Here is a 15731-nt window from a genome sequence, read left to right on the forward strand (position 1 = left end):
GTGAAAACCCCATTTCCTTTCCATTAATGCTACCTGCACCAATGACTAAAAAACAGAGGGACTCGAAGTTTATAAAATTTCTATACTGAAAGTCCATATTGACCATTTTTACATTACAAATAGTTAGTCCTAACCTTATACACCATGGAGCTGTGAAGATCCACCAGGGATATTCCTCCTGAAACCACATTGTGGCTTTCCGGGAGGGTCTACTTGATTTTTAAAGGACTCTGCAAGAACACAAGTTCTCAGTCCAAATGTACAAACAATGCACCATAACATTTGTTAGCCTCAAAGGGCCGACAAAACATGGGAGGATCCAAGCATTTACAATATGAAGAGATCTTTTCTTGCTTCATAAAGACACAAGTAAAGTCTGCCATTGTGAGTATTGAAGCAGCTCTGTCAATTCAACCCAAAGCCTTTGTTTGCACAGTGTCAGACCTTGTGATCTCTAGAACGGACTGATATTAAAATGTAACTAAACTATCATGAAAAGGTGTGATTAAAATTTGCAGAGCCGACACCTGTAGGCATGGACTTTGTCTATATTTCCATAACATTGAATGACAAGATGGTCGTCAGGTCGTTAAAATGTCACATGACACCTTTACATGACACTGACAGGAGCCCTCAAACTCTAAGAAAAGGTTCCAAGCTGTGGACTCAGTTACTCAATTATTTGTTATGTGATAGGGTTTCCTTCTATTATATTAAGTTTCATTTGAAATTAACTATCTATTTTGAGTTGGGGGTTTCACTCCTCCCCAAGTCTAAGAAACGGAACACCTGAAATCCTACTTGCTGTTCTTTTCTTTGTATACTTGTACATCTATAGGTGCCAGGTGTCAAGATCAAAACATATTGAATATTCTTCTAAATAAAACATATACAGACGGTCCCCTACTTAAGGACACCCAACTTACAGATGACCCCTAGTTACAGACGAACCCCTCTGCTCACTGTGACCTCTGGTGAAGCTCTCTGGATGCTTTACTATAGTCCCAGACTGCAATGGTCAGCTGTAAGGCGTCTGTAATAAAGCTTTATTGATAATCATTGGTCCCATTACAGCAAAAGATTTTGAAACTCCAATTGTCAAAAAAAAAAAAAACTGTCTAGAACTTCAATTATAAAATATACAGTTTTGACTTACATACAAATTCAACTTAAGAACAAACCTCAGGATCCTATCTTATACGTAACCCGGGGACTGCCTGTAGTAGGAAAATATGATTCTGATATTTAGTTTTATTAATGGCAACATTGAACTGTATATGGATGAACTGTATATCACTCAAGTGAATCATAACCAAAACCTAAAAGAAATTTATATACATATCGTCTATGATCAAAATGGCTTTATAACATATTTCTGTGGTTATTTAAATTTTTTGTGCTGTAAAACTTGTGAAATAGACATCTCATACGTTGAAATTATCACTAGCACACAGGGGTTCTGTTCACAGAACTGCTCATTCAGTTATGAGGGCACAGCCCCCATATCGCCAAGCCTGTAGGACACGGGACTTCACATGAGGTCCTGAAAATGGCTGCATGACCCCCTGCACCACCTGGCAGCAGAGGAAGTTCAACAGATGAAGTACAAAATAATTGACCCTATCTCTGGTAGATTTCTAAGAGTTTGTATGCCCCTTCATGCCACTACCATGCCGGCTAGGCTTGAAGGGGGTGCAGCCATATGTGGAGTGGACTTCCTTCCCCACGCCAACACACTAACTTTAGCATGACCCCGTTCAGGCATAGACTATGAAGCAATTCTTTGCCAGGCAGGGCCAGGCGTAGACCAACCCCATTGGCGGAGCCGCCCACCAAATTTATCCAGAGGCTGCATTAATCTGCAGCAACAGGGAGGGTTGGCTTAAATCATACACTGGCACACCCTCTATTGGTGTATTACACTTAAAGGGAACCTGTCACCACATCTCCTATTCTTCACCATGCACACCATGCAAATACCGATAACATGACAATTGCCTTTTTTATTTGTCAGTAGCACAGGTTCACTATAATCATTAATTGTATATTAACGGGCTCCCTGCCAAGCTCCCACACTGAGTCCCGGGGCAGGAATTCAAAATCATAAAGATGTCTACTCCTGGATCTTTTCCCCAGCCCACAAGCTCCAGTCCTTCCTTCTGGCATCATAGATGGGCAGCAGATAGGAAGCAGAGAAGGGACTGGAGCATATGGGCTAGGGAAAAGATACAGGAGCAGACGTCCATTTGATTTTGAATTTCTGCCTCAGGGACTCAGTGTGGGAGCTTGGCAGGGAGCCAGGTAAAATACACTACTATATGATTATATGATTATAGTGAACCTATATGACAAAACATGACACAATAAACTATGCAATTGTCATGTTATGGGCTCTTGGAAAGTGTGCATGTTAAAAAATGGGTGTTGAGGTGAAAGGTTCCCTTTAACTAATATATCAGTGCTGATGATAAACAGTAAACCAGCATAGCGTGTAGTAGTCTTATTGGGTATCTCGTATGTTGTACTGTTAGTCTATACATTTATTTAATCAGGGTATAGAGAGCTTGATTTCCACATGTGATCCATCCTGGGTTTGTTTTTTAAATAGGTTTTCAAAATAATTCCCACTTTTAATTGCTTAACTAATATATAAGTGCTGGGGATGAACAATAAACCATAATAGGGTCGAATAGTCTTATTGGGTATCTCATCCATAGTATTATCAGTTCATATATTTATTTAATCTGCTCTCCCCTTCCCCCTAGGGCGCACCACATGCTACTGGCAGGGAGCCAGGGAATGTGAAATAACGCTTTACAAAATACTAAAATGATTCCGAATGATGACAAAGGCATTTTAAGATCAGCATAGCATAGGCTATTGGAACTTGTCACCAGCTGAAAACAACATTTTGTCAGGATCAGGGGTATTGGAGCCACTGAACCACTGCGAGCGATGACATCTGGGAGCGGAGTCTAAGTGGCACCAGGTTTTTACCAGAGCCCAACGCAAAGCAAGTTGCTGCTGCAGGATACCACCAGGTCGCTCCACAGACTTTGCTCGCGGTGGTGGCGCCCTTTAAAACCTAGAGAGCCTAGGAGGTGGGTACGCGTGCGCTGGAGCAAGAAAAGGTAAGTTAAGTCACAGACGGGCTCCATGGCCACAGGGATCAAAGGAGTGTGCCTGCGACCTGGGAAATGGGTCACGGGAGACCCGTGACACATTCCTGATGACGGGTTACATACATCGGTTTTCCCTATTAAAGCTAAGTTTGTATTGACTTGTGACCTCTGGTAAATTGTTTTTTTTTTAGTAAATAATTGTGTTTCCTATCAAATAAAAACATATTTTCTAATAACACTGTGTTTCTTCTGTTATCCCTTCTATACATGTTTAAGTGTTTGTTCTAAGTATCAGTTAAAGGAAACCTACCACTGCTGATGGTAGGTATTAGATGTAAACTCAGTGTGAGCTGGTGCCGGAGCTTACCTTTGCTAGTGTTTTAAACCGCTATATCACAGTTTAAACACATTTTGCACGCCTCCATAGGAAGTGCCGGAGGCGTCACGCGCGCACGGCCGCGCGCAGCGCCGAAGCTACCTTGGGGCTGTTCATCAAAATGAGTTTAAACTGCAATATAGCGGTTTAAAACACTAGCAAAGGTAAGCTCCGGCACCAGCTCACCCTGAGCTGGTGCCCGGTGTTTACATCTAATACCTACCATCAGAAGTGGTAGGTTTCCTTTAATGACAAAGCAGCAGGCCTTATAAAGAGGAATTCCTATCGTGAGTATGACCCTGTCTCGTTGCTGGCCACCCTTTAGATCTTCTGATATTTGCTGAGCCCCTCTAACCAGTAATTATCAGAAATCCCATAGAAATTCGGGACCTTATTGGTCACTGGAACCATCTGGGATTCATGAGATAGATATGGGTGCCATATGTGAAACTGACATCCATCAGACACTCCTGGCACATCCTATAGATATAAATAGAAAGAAAAATAGGAATAGAAAAAAAATTTACCATTTCACTACCTTATATTAAACAAAGCACATCACCACCAATGGGTATGATCACCCAATTCCAAGCCAAGCCAACAAGTCAATCCAGTACCTGGAAGAGTCAATTCATTCTTTGGATATGACATAAATATCCATTATGTAAACAACCTCATACAGCAGTCATTGATAGGACATTTACTGCAGATATAGATGACAAATACATATTCAATATTTGTGAATTCTACAGGACAAGATTATACAGACAGTCAACATCATATCATAGGTTAAAGTAGGAAAAAGAGTGGAGTTTGTTTTTTAAATGTCAGTTTAAATGTGTTAATATGGGATGACTTTTGTCGAGCAGTATACATATGGTTCTCTGAAGACAGTATAGTATAAGAATGATCTGGGAAAAGGAACCTTTCAAAAATGTTTCAATAATTTTTCATAATAAATACTTCATTAAAACTATGGTTAAAAAGCATTAACCTTATTTCTAAATGGTTCTTTTTCATGGCTGTAGTGCTAAAACAAAATTACTCTGTAAAGTTATATGCAAATCACCTGATGTGAGTCCAATGACATTAAGTGAGTCCAATGAGTCACTGCATAATCAGTCGTCACTGCATTGCCCTGTCTCCTTGTTTCTGATTGACAGCTCTCACTGCTACAGTACATGCTGATATATGGAGCATTGAGAGAGCTCTGTTACATCATTGCCACTTAATGTCATGTAACCACTTCATGTCATCTAAGGTCCTGTTTATTTTCACAGTCTACCCCATGTATGTATCTGATCACATGAAATCACAGCAGCCTCCATGGAGGCATGGGGAGGAGTAGAGGTCCATGGAGGCATGCTGTGATCATGTCATGATACTGCCATTTGATCAGATAAACAGATGAGGTAGATGTTGCAAATGCAATTATGTAAAGGACTTTAGATGACATCACTCTGGTCACATGACATGCTGATAAAAGGCATGGGACTTGGGCTGGAGTAGATAGTAGGGGTCGGCCAAGTAGGATGTGTCAGAAAATGTAAGTAAAGTTGATATATGGGGATGTGAGGGATACCATTTTTAGCTAAAAGAAGGGTGTCAGTTAATTAATAGGGCTCTATTTGAACCTGTCACTAGCTGTACAGGCAGTCCCCGGTTACATACATAATAGGCTCCGGAGGTTTGTTCTTAAGTTGAATTTGTATGTTAGTCGAAACTGTATATTTTATAATTGAAGTTCTAGACAAATTTTTATCTTTTGTCCTAGTGACAATTGGAGTAACAAAATTTTTGCTGAAATTGGACCAAGGATTATCAATAAAGCTTCATTATAGACACCTTACAGCTGATTATTGCAGTCTGGGACTATAGTAAAGCAGGTCACAGGGGGCAGAGGGGTTCGTCTGTAACTATGGGTTGTCTGTAAGTCGGGTGTCCTTAAGTAGGGGACCGCCTTTATTGTGAAATTGTGGTGACAGATTCCCTTTAAAGAGCTAATGACTGTGATCAGTGCCAGCCCCAATCGTGAGGTTTTACAGTGAGTGGGGGTGTATAGCCTAACATAGCCCAAGGCCTGAACTCATAATGAAGTCTGGAGGACCCAAACCCGCAAAGTTCGGTGCAAGCTAGTCTGATCTCCAGTATTGTGAATATACATCACAAAATAAGGAATAAAGACTAGCTCCCTGTTAGTTATTTCTTCTTGGCCCATTGCCTGCCCTCCTGCTTAGACTCATCTACATGTATATGTGGCTGTTCCATATTGGAATATAATTGCGGGCGCTGAGGTAAACAATGACACCTTACCATTTGACTCCCAGAAACGAGGCAAGTACTTTCTGTGCTAATCACTGCTTTCAGATGAGTTGTCATCGCTGAGCAATGATTGAGAGAGCGAGCGCGGAGTCACTCTACCAGAACAAGACATGTCTTGACAGATAGTTTGTTTGCTTTAATAGTTCAAAACCAGAACCATTTCTGTCTGAATCTTCTCTCATCCTAAATGTTTAATTAAGCTCTGTGAGACTTGTCACTACTGATATACTTCTTTCCAGTACATTAAACACCCTAATCCTTTACATTCCTTTTGTGTCTTCACTGCCAAGTCCAAAATCCATCCCCTTATACCGTATCCCACTTCCTGTTTCATCACGGTCTACGGACTGAAATGGTAATAACAGGATATATTATGCTGCCTCATCACTGCCAGTTACATGCCACAGAACATTCTCTAGTCAAAAGCTTTACAATTCCCTCTTTACTAAAGTGTAGGACATGAATTAAAGGTATTGAAGGACATCTACCACCAGGATGAAGGATAATAAAGCAAGCACACTGACATACTGGTGTGTGCCCCTCTAGCAGGATTAGTTTTTCTTTAAGCTTCTTATCTCTTTTCTTGAAAAAAAAAAAAGGCTTTAAAAATATGCAAATCAACCTGAGGGGCTCCATTAACAGATATGAAGCCCGGAGCCTCTCACGCTTTTTTGCATACTTTTGAAAGCCTTTTCTTTGTAAAAGAAAAACAAAAAAACAGGGCATAAGAAGCTAAAACAAGAGTGGATCCTTCCAGACGAGGAACACACACCAATAGAGCAGTGTGCTGGATTAACAAACCTTCATCCTGGTGGTAGATGTCCTTCAAGGGTACGAAAGCCGGAGTTGTGTGAATTGAAAGGGAAAACTTGTTCTTGTAAAAAAAGGTTTATAAATGTTATAATTTTTTTAACACCACTGCCTGCTGCTATTGAATAGAAAATATATTTTTTAAATATGCAAATCAGTCTGTAAGTGCAGTGGAGGCAGGACTGAATTTTTCAGATTTGGCTACAGACATTGACATTGCTAAAGAGGCAATAATTTTAAAGAAAACATAGGTAACATGATGCTATCTATGAGCATATCAGGCTAACTGAGACCCTCCCTTATTGTAGTTTGATTTGCAAAATCTAGGAAATATGATCATTTCTGCATCGCTTGTGGTCTCAAATGTATGTGTCTGTGTCTTTTTTGATTAGGCCATTGTGATTGTTAAAATTGTAAAAATCTGTTTGGGTCTGAATCCCGAACCTGGAACCGCACCAGTAAAAACCTGTTTAACTGTCACTTGAAACGTTGGCAGCAGCATTTTTATTACTGCAGCCATGTGTGCACCAGTACAACCATTGGGAGCGACTTTGCCATCAACAATGGTGACCGTTAATGGCGGGGGATTCCGCGAGACATTGACCCCCAACTTCTAATTAAGTGCAAGGTCACGTCTGAGAGACCCAAACCCGCAAAATCCGGTATGAACCCAGACTTGGTTTTGGTCCGATCAACACTATAAAGGAGGCATTTTGGAGGCATAATACATTACATCAAAGAAGGGAGTGTGACTGGGTATGGCAGGGTATAATAATAAAGCAGCGTATTATATTATATTATATTACATGAGCTATGAGACCCCATAGGTCTAAATACATTAGGGTGCCAAAATAAGTAAAAAGCAAAGATGTGAAAATGTCCTGATAGGGTGAAAAAAGTTTTTACTGCATGATAAAAGTAAAGTTTCTGCTATGTCTGGATGGCATTTAGCATGCTTTTTTGCATTATATTTGGTACATTTGGTGAATATTGATCGCAATAAAAATGTCCGTCACTTCCACAACAATCATCAAATTTCAGACTATTTTAGTAACCAGTCCCAAATGACATATTTTCACTAGACCTAAATTTACAGACACACAGACTTTGCTGTTGAAGCTATCAATTGAGGGTCATCACATTTCTCAATAATTATATATATTTTAATCGTTTTTATAATTTTTAATGGCGGCTCAAGGAAGAGCATAGCGTCTGGAGCTCTTCTTTAACCTATGTATTTCCTTTCTGGTATCGATATTAGAAACCAGCTCATTTATGGCATTTCTAATATTTGGTGATCTGATCATTTGAATCTCATATCAATATAGTTTAACACCATTGCCCCTAGATGCCGGTGTTGATTGACTGATGCAAATTCATGAGATAAAAATTTTACCAGCTGCGTTCCTCGTAGTAATGCAAATTAATAACATCTCTCTTCTACTTGCCAAAAACAGCAGCCTTTCCAACAGACTGGGCACAACATTTCACATTGAATCAGCGTTCACAGCACTTACTAGCAGATGCTGCTGACATGAACCCAATGTAATCTCTTTAACCTTGTCCTGCAAGGAGCACACAAGCCATGACCACGTAATTCAGCTTAAATTCGATTTCATTCGTCATCAAAAAGCCAATGTTCAAGCTCAGTTCAGTAAAACCTCTAAACAATCTAAAAGGAAACACTGTTAACTCTTCTAAAGGAAATATATATTATGTAGCCTTCTTATAAAAAAAACTGTCAAAATAATGAAGCTCCCCAAAAAAGTACAACACACAAGCCACTACAAGTCCCTAAACTTTCTCCATTTGTAGACTGCTCATTGTAGCTTTATGTAGCAACTTGTCATCTTTTTCCCCAGACGTGTGAACTGAGTGGGGTATTACATGGTAGAAACTGCCCCTTTATCGAATCACTTTATCAAATGCAGCCTGTTTCTTCTTGGCTGGGATGTAGCCTGTTTCCCCATCGGTGGGATTTTTCTAATGAAAGGTTATAGCCTGCTCTCCTTATTGGTGAAATGCATCCTGTTTCCTTATGGATGGGATATAGCCGGTTTCTTCATGGCTGGGATTTAACCTGTTCCCCATGGGTGGGTTTTTCCTCATGAAAGGTTATAGCCTGCTCTCCTTATTGGTGGAATGCATCCTGTTTCCTTATGGATGGGATATAGCCGGTTTCCTCATGGCTGGGATTTAACCTGTTCCCCATGGGTGGGTTTTTCCTCATGAAAGGTTATAGCCTGCTCTCCTTATTGGTGGAATCCATCCTGTTTCCTCATGGGTGGGATATAGCTGGTTTCTTCATGGCTGGGATTTAACTTGTTCCCCATAGGTGGGGTTTTTCCTCATGAAAGGTTATAGCCTGCTCTCCTTATTGGTGGAATGCATCCTGTTTTCTCATGGGTGGGATATAGCCGGTTTCTCCATGGCTGGGATTTAACTTGTTCCCCATAGGTGGGGTTTTCCTCATGAAAGCTTATAGCCTGTTCTCCTTATTGGTGGAATGCATCCTGTTTCCTCATGGGTGGGATATAGCTGTTTTTTTCATGGCTGGGATTTAACTTGTTCCCCATGGGTGGGTTTTTTCTCATGAACGGTTATAGCCTGCTCTCCTTATTGGTGGAATGCATCCTGTTTTCTCATGGGGTGGGATATAGCCGGTTTCTCCATGGCTGGGATTTAACTTGTTCCCCATAAGTGGGGTTTTCCTCATGAAAGGTTATAGCCTGCTCTTCTTATTGGTGGAATGCATCCTGTTTCCTCATGGGTGGGATATAGCTGTTTTTTTCATGGCTGGGATTTAACTTGTTCCCCATGGGTGGGTTTTTCCTCATGAACGGTTATAGCCTGCTCTCCTTATTGTTGGAAAGCATCCTGCTTCCTTATGGATGGGGTATAGCCGGTTTCCTCATGGCTGGGATGTTTCCTGTTCCCTATAGGTGGGTTTTTCCTCATGAAAGGATGTAGCTTGTTCTCCTCATGGGTGGGATGAAGGGTGAACCACATGTTAAAATAATAGTCAGTTCTCAAAGTTCTCTAGTGGCGCACTAGCCAAGCAAAGGTGGGTTATTTTTTCAAATAAAAGAGTTGCAATTATTTTTTTTTATTATTCAGGGGTATAATGTGGGTATTTCTTATTCTGGATGGACAGTGTGAGCCATTGTTTTACAATCTTTTAATTTCAAGAAGCACCGTGTGTGGCCATTTTTAAAATAAGTGGGCACAATGATTGTTTTCAATAGGACAATAATATTAAATTTTTTTAGAAGAGATATCTTTCAAATTACAGCCTTTCGTCCTAATTGGCCAAAGTTGAACGGTACTATTTATCAGGTATACATTTGGCCAAGGGTACAATTTTTTATAGGTATCTATATTAAGGCACAGTGTGATCCATATCCACTATTTTCAGCAATACATTTGACAAAAGGTACATTTTTATGTAGGTATCTGTGTTAAGGCACAGTGTGATCCATATCCACTATTTTCAGAAATACATTTAACCAAGGGTATATTTTTGTGGGTATTTGTATTAGGGCACAAGTGGATTCACCAGTGGCTGATCAAGACAGGTCCTGGTCAGTATAGAATTATGGGGCATTACAAGTTTGAGGACCTTTGGAGGGTCTTTATAGGTCCTGGACGGACTCTTGTATACATATAGTTTGAGGGTTTCATGGCTGGAAATCCTTCTCTTTATAACCTTTATATGGCAGTATTAAACTTGGCAATTGGTTCAGGTGGTCATTGGGCACCTAGAAGCCTTGAGCCTGGGGCGGCCACTCATATTACCTATATTATACAGGCAGTCCCTGGGTTACATACACAATAGGTTCTGCAGGTTTGTTCTTAAGTTGAATTTGTATGTAAGTCGGAACTGTATACTTTATAATTATAACCCCAAGGAAAAATGTTTTTGGTCTCTATGACTAGTGGGTTTTAAAAATGTTGGGTTGTCATAAGTACCCGGATTAACAATAAATTTTAATTTCAGGCACCTTTGATAACTGTTATAGCTATTTATTTTAGCTTGGGACTAAAGTACAGTAAATTACCAAAATCCAGAGGTCCGTTTGTAACTAGGGGTCGTCTGTAAGTCGGGTGTTCTTAAGTAGGGGACTTCACTACTGCAATCCACATTCATTATTTTTTGGGAATACATTTGGCCTGCACCTCAGTCTGCTTCTTCAGTATTGAATATGGATACTGCCAACAGGAAGACTAAATGTTTAATATCTTTTTTCATCCAGAAAACTATAGAGTAATAATGAAAGGTCATAGTTAAAATTATTTTATTTTTTGGGGGGAGAATTGGTCACTGTTAACAGTGACACCTTGATGAACTTGTTTACATAACTAAATGAATTAATCTTCTATTATATTGGCCTCCAGTTGACTTGTACACTGCTTCCCTTGGGAATCTTTTAAGCGCTTTTACCAACTTTAATCGTTTGATGATATTATGAAAACTTATTAGCACTCAATGACATGATTAATAGAAAGGAATTGTTATCATAGTCTGTCGCCAAAATTAATACACAAAGAAACCTTTTAAAAGCAGACTGGTAGCAGGGGGATGTATTGCTGTATTGCCTAATTAAAACCTAGAACATTTTAGGTAAAAAAAGAAAAAATAACAAACAATTCTAATTCCTTCCATTAATTTAGTAGGCTGTCCCCGTTAATCAAACGATACTTTTTGTTGACAATGACAAATCTCTGTGTCATGTTAGGTGTGATATGGAAGATAAAGGTCATATATTTTCACTTCACCAAAGGTCTTACTGAAAGAACCTTAATTACACAAGGGAGTGATGAAACATTAATTAAGTTCTGTCAAAAATAATTAGGTTCACGTTAAAAATGATTTAATTAAACATTTTTCCCCATCTTTGGTAAAAAAAAAAAATATATATATATATATAAAAGTTACTGTATCACAGTGCTGGCAGGAATATTGATATAAGTCCTACAGTAACCTTGGTAACATTTTTAGATTACACAAAAGAAGGCATCGTTTAGCATGGGGAACATTCATTTTTATTATATATATACATATTTTTTTTTTTTTAAATAAAAACCACAACTAAAATTTAATGTAATGTTTTATCATCTTGGTGTCAATTATAAATGTTATTATTTTTATTCTTTCTGTTACTACTTATAAATAAATCAATCTATTATCAATAATGTTTCTAACTATTATCTACTGTCTATCCATATATTATCTATCTATCTATCTATCTGTCTATCTATCATCAATAATATATCTAACTGTTATCTATTATATATCCATATATTATCTATCTAACTATTCCATATCTATCTATCCCATATCTATCCACCTATCTATCTATCTATCTATCTATCTATCTATCTATCTATCTATCTTGTATCTTTATATCTATTTTGTATCTATCTATGTATCTATCATCAACAATGTATATAACTGTTTTCTATCTATCCATCCATATATTGTCTATCTATCTATCTATCTATCTATCTATCTATCTATCTATCTAAAAAAAGGAAAGTCCAAAGCAGCACTGGAAAATGAGGGTGCAGCAGCCGTAGGTCCCTTGGCCAGGGTCCGTTTAGTAAACTGTAGGAAAGAGGCAGCACTCCAGGGTACGTGGAAAAGGGTGAAGCTTTATTCCATGTGCTCATGGAATAAAGCTTCACCCTTTTCCACGTACCCTGGAGTGCTGCCTCTTTCCTACAGTTTATCTATCTATCTATCTATCTATCTATCTATCTGTCTATCTATCCATCTAGTATCTATCTATCTATCTATGTATCTATCTATGTATCTATGTATGTATCTATCTATATATCATCTATGTATCTATCTATCCATCTATCTATCTATCTATCTAAAAAAAGGAAAGTCCAAAGCAGCACTGGAAAATGAGGGTGCAGCAGCCGTAGGTCCCTTGGCCAGGGTCCGTTTAGTAAACTGTAGGAAAGAGGCAGCACTCCAGGCAGTATCCATCTCTTCCATCTAATATCTATCTATCTATCTATCTATCTATCTATCTATCTATCTATCTATCTATCTTCTATCGATCTATCTATCTATCTATCTATCATGTATCTATTCATCTTTCACCTATTATATACGATATATATATATATATATATATAAATACAAAAGTACTAATAACATGTGAAATGTAAAGTGTTAAATATTGTATACGTTATTTTACTTGCCTGTAAGAATGAAGACAAATACATGAAATCTCTTAATTAAGTTTTCATTGTCTTAACAGCCTTGCTGCTTTGTTTTCAATAAAATACATTAGTCTCAATTTCCGAAAATTATAGTCTCCTAATATTAAAATTACAATCTACAACATAACATGGAACAAAGCATGTCATAGAATATTGTCATGGTTATTTATGGTAAAATTGATTACTATTCTTGCAATAATAGAATGTTATTGTCATAATATCATTGGCAATATGTGTTGATGATATTAGTATATAGTATAAGATATATAGTATCATTTTTTTTTCTTTTAATAGCCATTCACAAGAAAAGAACAATTCTCATCCCCCTCCCCTCTCCTTTCCTTCCCCTTAAAATAGAAAAGCTCCAGTCTGTCATTAAGAGGACAGACCGTCTCAGGTACACGTGCACTTACCTGTATGTCAGGCTGTGGTTAATATAAGTCCTAGGAGGTTTGGCCAGTCAGGACTGCAGCTTTAATCTAATGTGAGAGATAGAAATTTGCCCCATTATCAGTCACACACATTCAAGCAGGGTCCTGTGCAGCACAGTAGATACATCCATAAGCTCTGGGACCTTCTCATTGAGCTAAGATTGCTTCATACAAAAGTTGACAATACACTAGTGAAAGCCATTGTTGATATTCAACATTTTTTAAATAGCTCAACAGAATAGACAATAAAGGCGGCAGGAAAACTTGGTCAGGACGGGAGCTGAACTGGAGTCTGGATTTTCGAAAAGAAAACATTGATGGAAATTTTGCACGAGGCAGAATATTATGAGATTTAACTGGATCTTTAGAATCACGCGATGAGCTCAGGCAAGGCTGGTACAAAATAGTAATCTAATAAATGCAAATGGAATTATCTGATGTTATATGAACACGAAAAAAAGGAGGATATACATATTGAGCGGAGAATAAATGAGATCTTACATTTTCTATCTAAAAATCCAATATAATATGAAATATAACACCTTGAAAATTCAAGCGGAAATGTTTCATTTTTGCTCTTGGTTAAATATTTTTTTTTGTGGCGTTATTACTGGTTAAATATTTTTCATATCGTTCAAAGTTAGATTTTAGGTGTACATGTGATCTGATTTGCATAAATCTGCATTTGTGATCATTTCAGTTCTATCCCTTTTATTTGTATTGCTTTTATATGTTGTACAGTTTTTACAACTAGTTGTATACTTTTTGTGACTTCTAATTTTTGAACCTTTTTTTTAATGAAAAATTTTTTAAGCGGATTTACTAACATTTTATTAAGTAAAGACCAAACTTGAGGAGATATGTTGAGGATAACTCAACCCATCCCAGTGTTATACCGTTTTTGACCAAGGTGGTGCATCGTGATAGATTTTATACTAACCCATTGGGGCACATTTACTTACCCATCCTGTTGACGCCGCCGATCCGGAATGTCCAACGAGGATTCACTAAGATCATGTGTCCAATTTTCTGCATGTGTCACTTCCCTGCTGAGGTCCGCCGGAGTTCACCATCTTCTTCCTGGTGTATGTGAGTGCTGATCTTGCGGTTTGTCCAAATCAGTCTGGTTGTCCGACGGCCACGCCCCCTGATTTCTGTTGCATGAAAGCCGACGCCGATGAGCCACAATCCGATTGCGTGCGCCAAAAATCCGGAGCAATTCAGCGCAAAACAGGAAAATTTGGGAAATCCAGCGGAAATGTGTCCGACGGAATCTTAGTAAATGTGCCCCATTGTGTTGTTGGTTCACATCGGACCAGTTATATGTGATGAAGCCACAATGCAAGTTACTAATAATTTGGAGCAATTATCTCTGCTTAGCCACCATTTTTTCCTACCAACGTGAAAATTGTCTTGTAAGGTTCAAATAATCTGTGTTTGTGGGGCCTAAGCAGCACAGTTATAAAAATCACATACACAACCTACATGAAAAAAATGCATATGTGTAGACTTCTGACTCCTTCTCATTTTATTAGGATTACTGGATCAGAAGCGGGACAGGTATTAGTCAACACTATATACCCAGTAGTGCATGTACAACAGGAAAAGGCCATTTTGCACGGTCAATAGAATATTGCTGGATAGATGTGCAGACTTTTTTTCTATCTGGGAAACAATGGCACAGTATTTACTTCTGTATTAAGAGAACAATAACTGATGCCGTTACTCTATCCCGGCAGCTCCTGTCACAGCAGTGCAGCAGTGCCTGTGTGTCCCAGTGTATACATGTGTGTGTATGTGTATGTATGTTACACAGTGTTAATAGGCGTGTGTATGTATATATGTGTCACAGTCAGGGGTGGATTAAGATTACCATGGGCCCAGGGCTATATGAATGTTATATCCCCTACAAGTCTGGAATCACTTCTTACATATGGTACTCAAATCAGCTTCTTGGTGAATGGAGGATGTGTCCTTTCTGCCTGCTTTTAATCTGCGGTTTCTAGCATCTTTGGAGGACTTGAAATAGCTCATGTGTACACGTGTATTAAGAGCAGGAACAGATGTATGAGGATTACATGGGTGAAGGTCCTTCTCAATATAAAATTTGGTGGGTGGTCTGGGTGGGCATGGGGCCGGGTGCTACCCAAACCCAAAATTATAATCCACTACAGGTCACAGTGTCTATATATGTGTGTATGTATGTATTTGTAATGGTGTGTTTATGTATGTGTCAAGATGGCAAATACGGTGTATATGGTGAGCCAACGTTCCCCAGCGTGGCAGATATATTAGGTGGCTCCAGTCTTCTTTATGGAATTCAATGCCAGCCTCTTCCTGGTGTAGAATAATGCTTTGAATGCCTAAATGGACGCAGGCTATAGTGTGTGCATAGACGATGGGACAGGAATGCCCTGCGCCGGCCTTCTCAATCAC

The 15731-nt window shown here is 38.7% G+C and overlaps 1 long non-coding RNA gene across 1 annotated transcript in view; it reads right to left on the reverse strand.

The window, feature by feature from the left end:
• LOC140077294 (uncharacterized) overlaps nt 1–13489 on the reverse strand; it is a 73900-nt gene extending 60411 nt beyond the window's left edge. Inside the window, exon 1 of the long non-coding RNA XR_011849755.1 lies at nt 13278–13489. This is a non-coding gene — a long non-coding RNA (uncharacterized lncRNA). The remainder of the gene's footprint in view (nt 1–13277) is intronic.
• Between the last annotated feature and the right edge of the window lie 2242 nt (nt 13490–15731).

This window comes from Engystomops pustulosus, chromosome 9 (assembly GCF_040894005.1).
Source record: "Engystomops pustulosus chromosome 9, aEngPut4.maternal, whole genome shotgun sequence".
Classification (NCBI taxonomy): domain Eukaryota; kingdom Metazoa; phylum Chordata; class Amphibia; order Anura; family Leptodactylidae; genus Engystomops; species Engystomops pustulosus.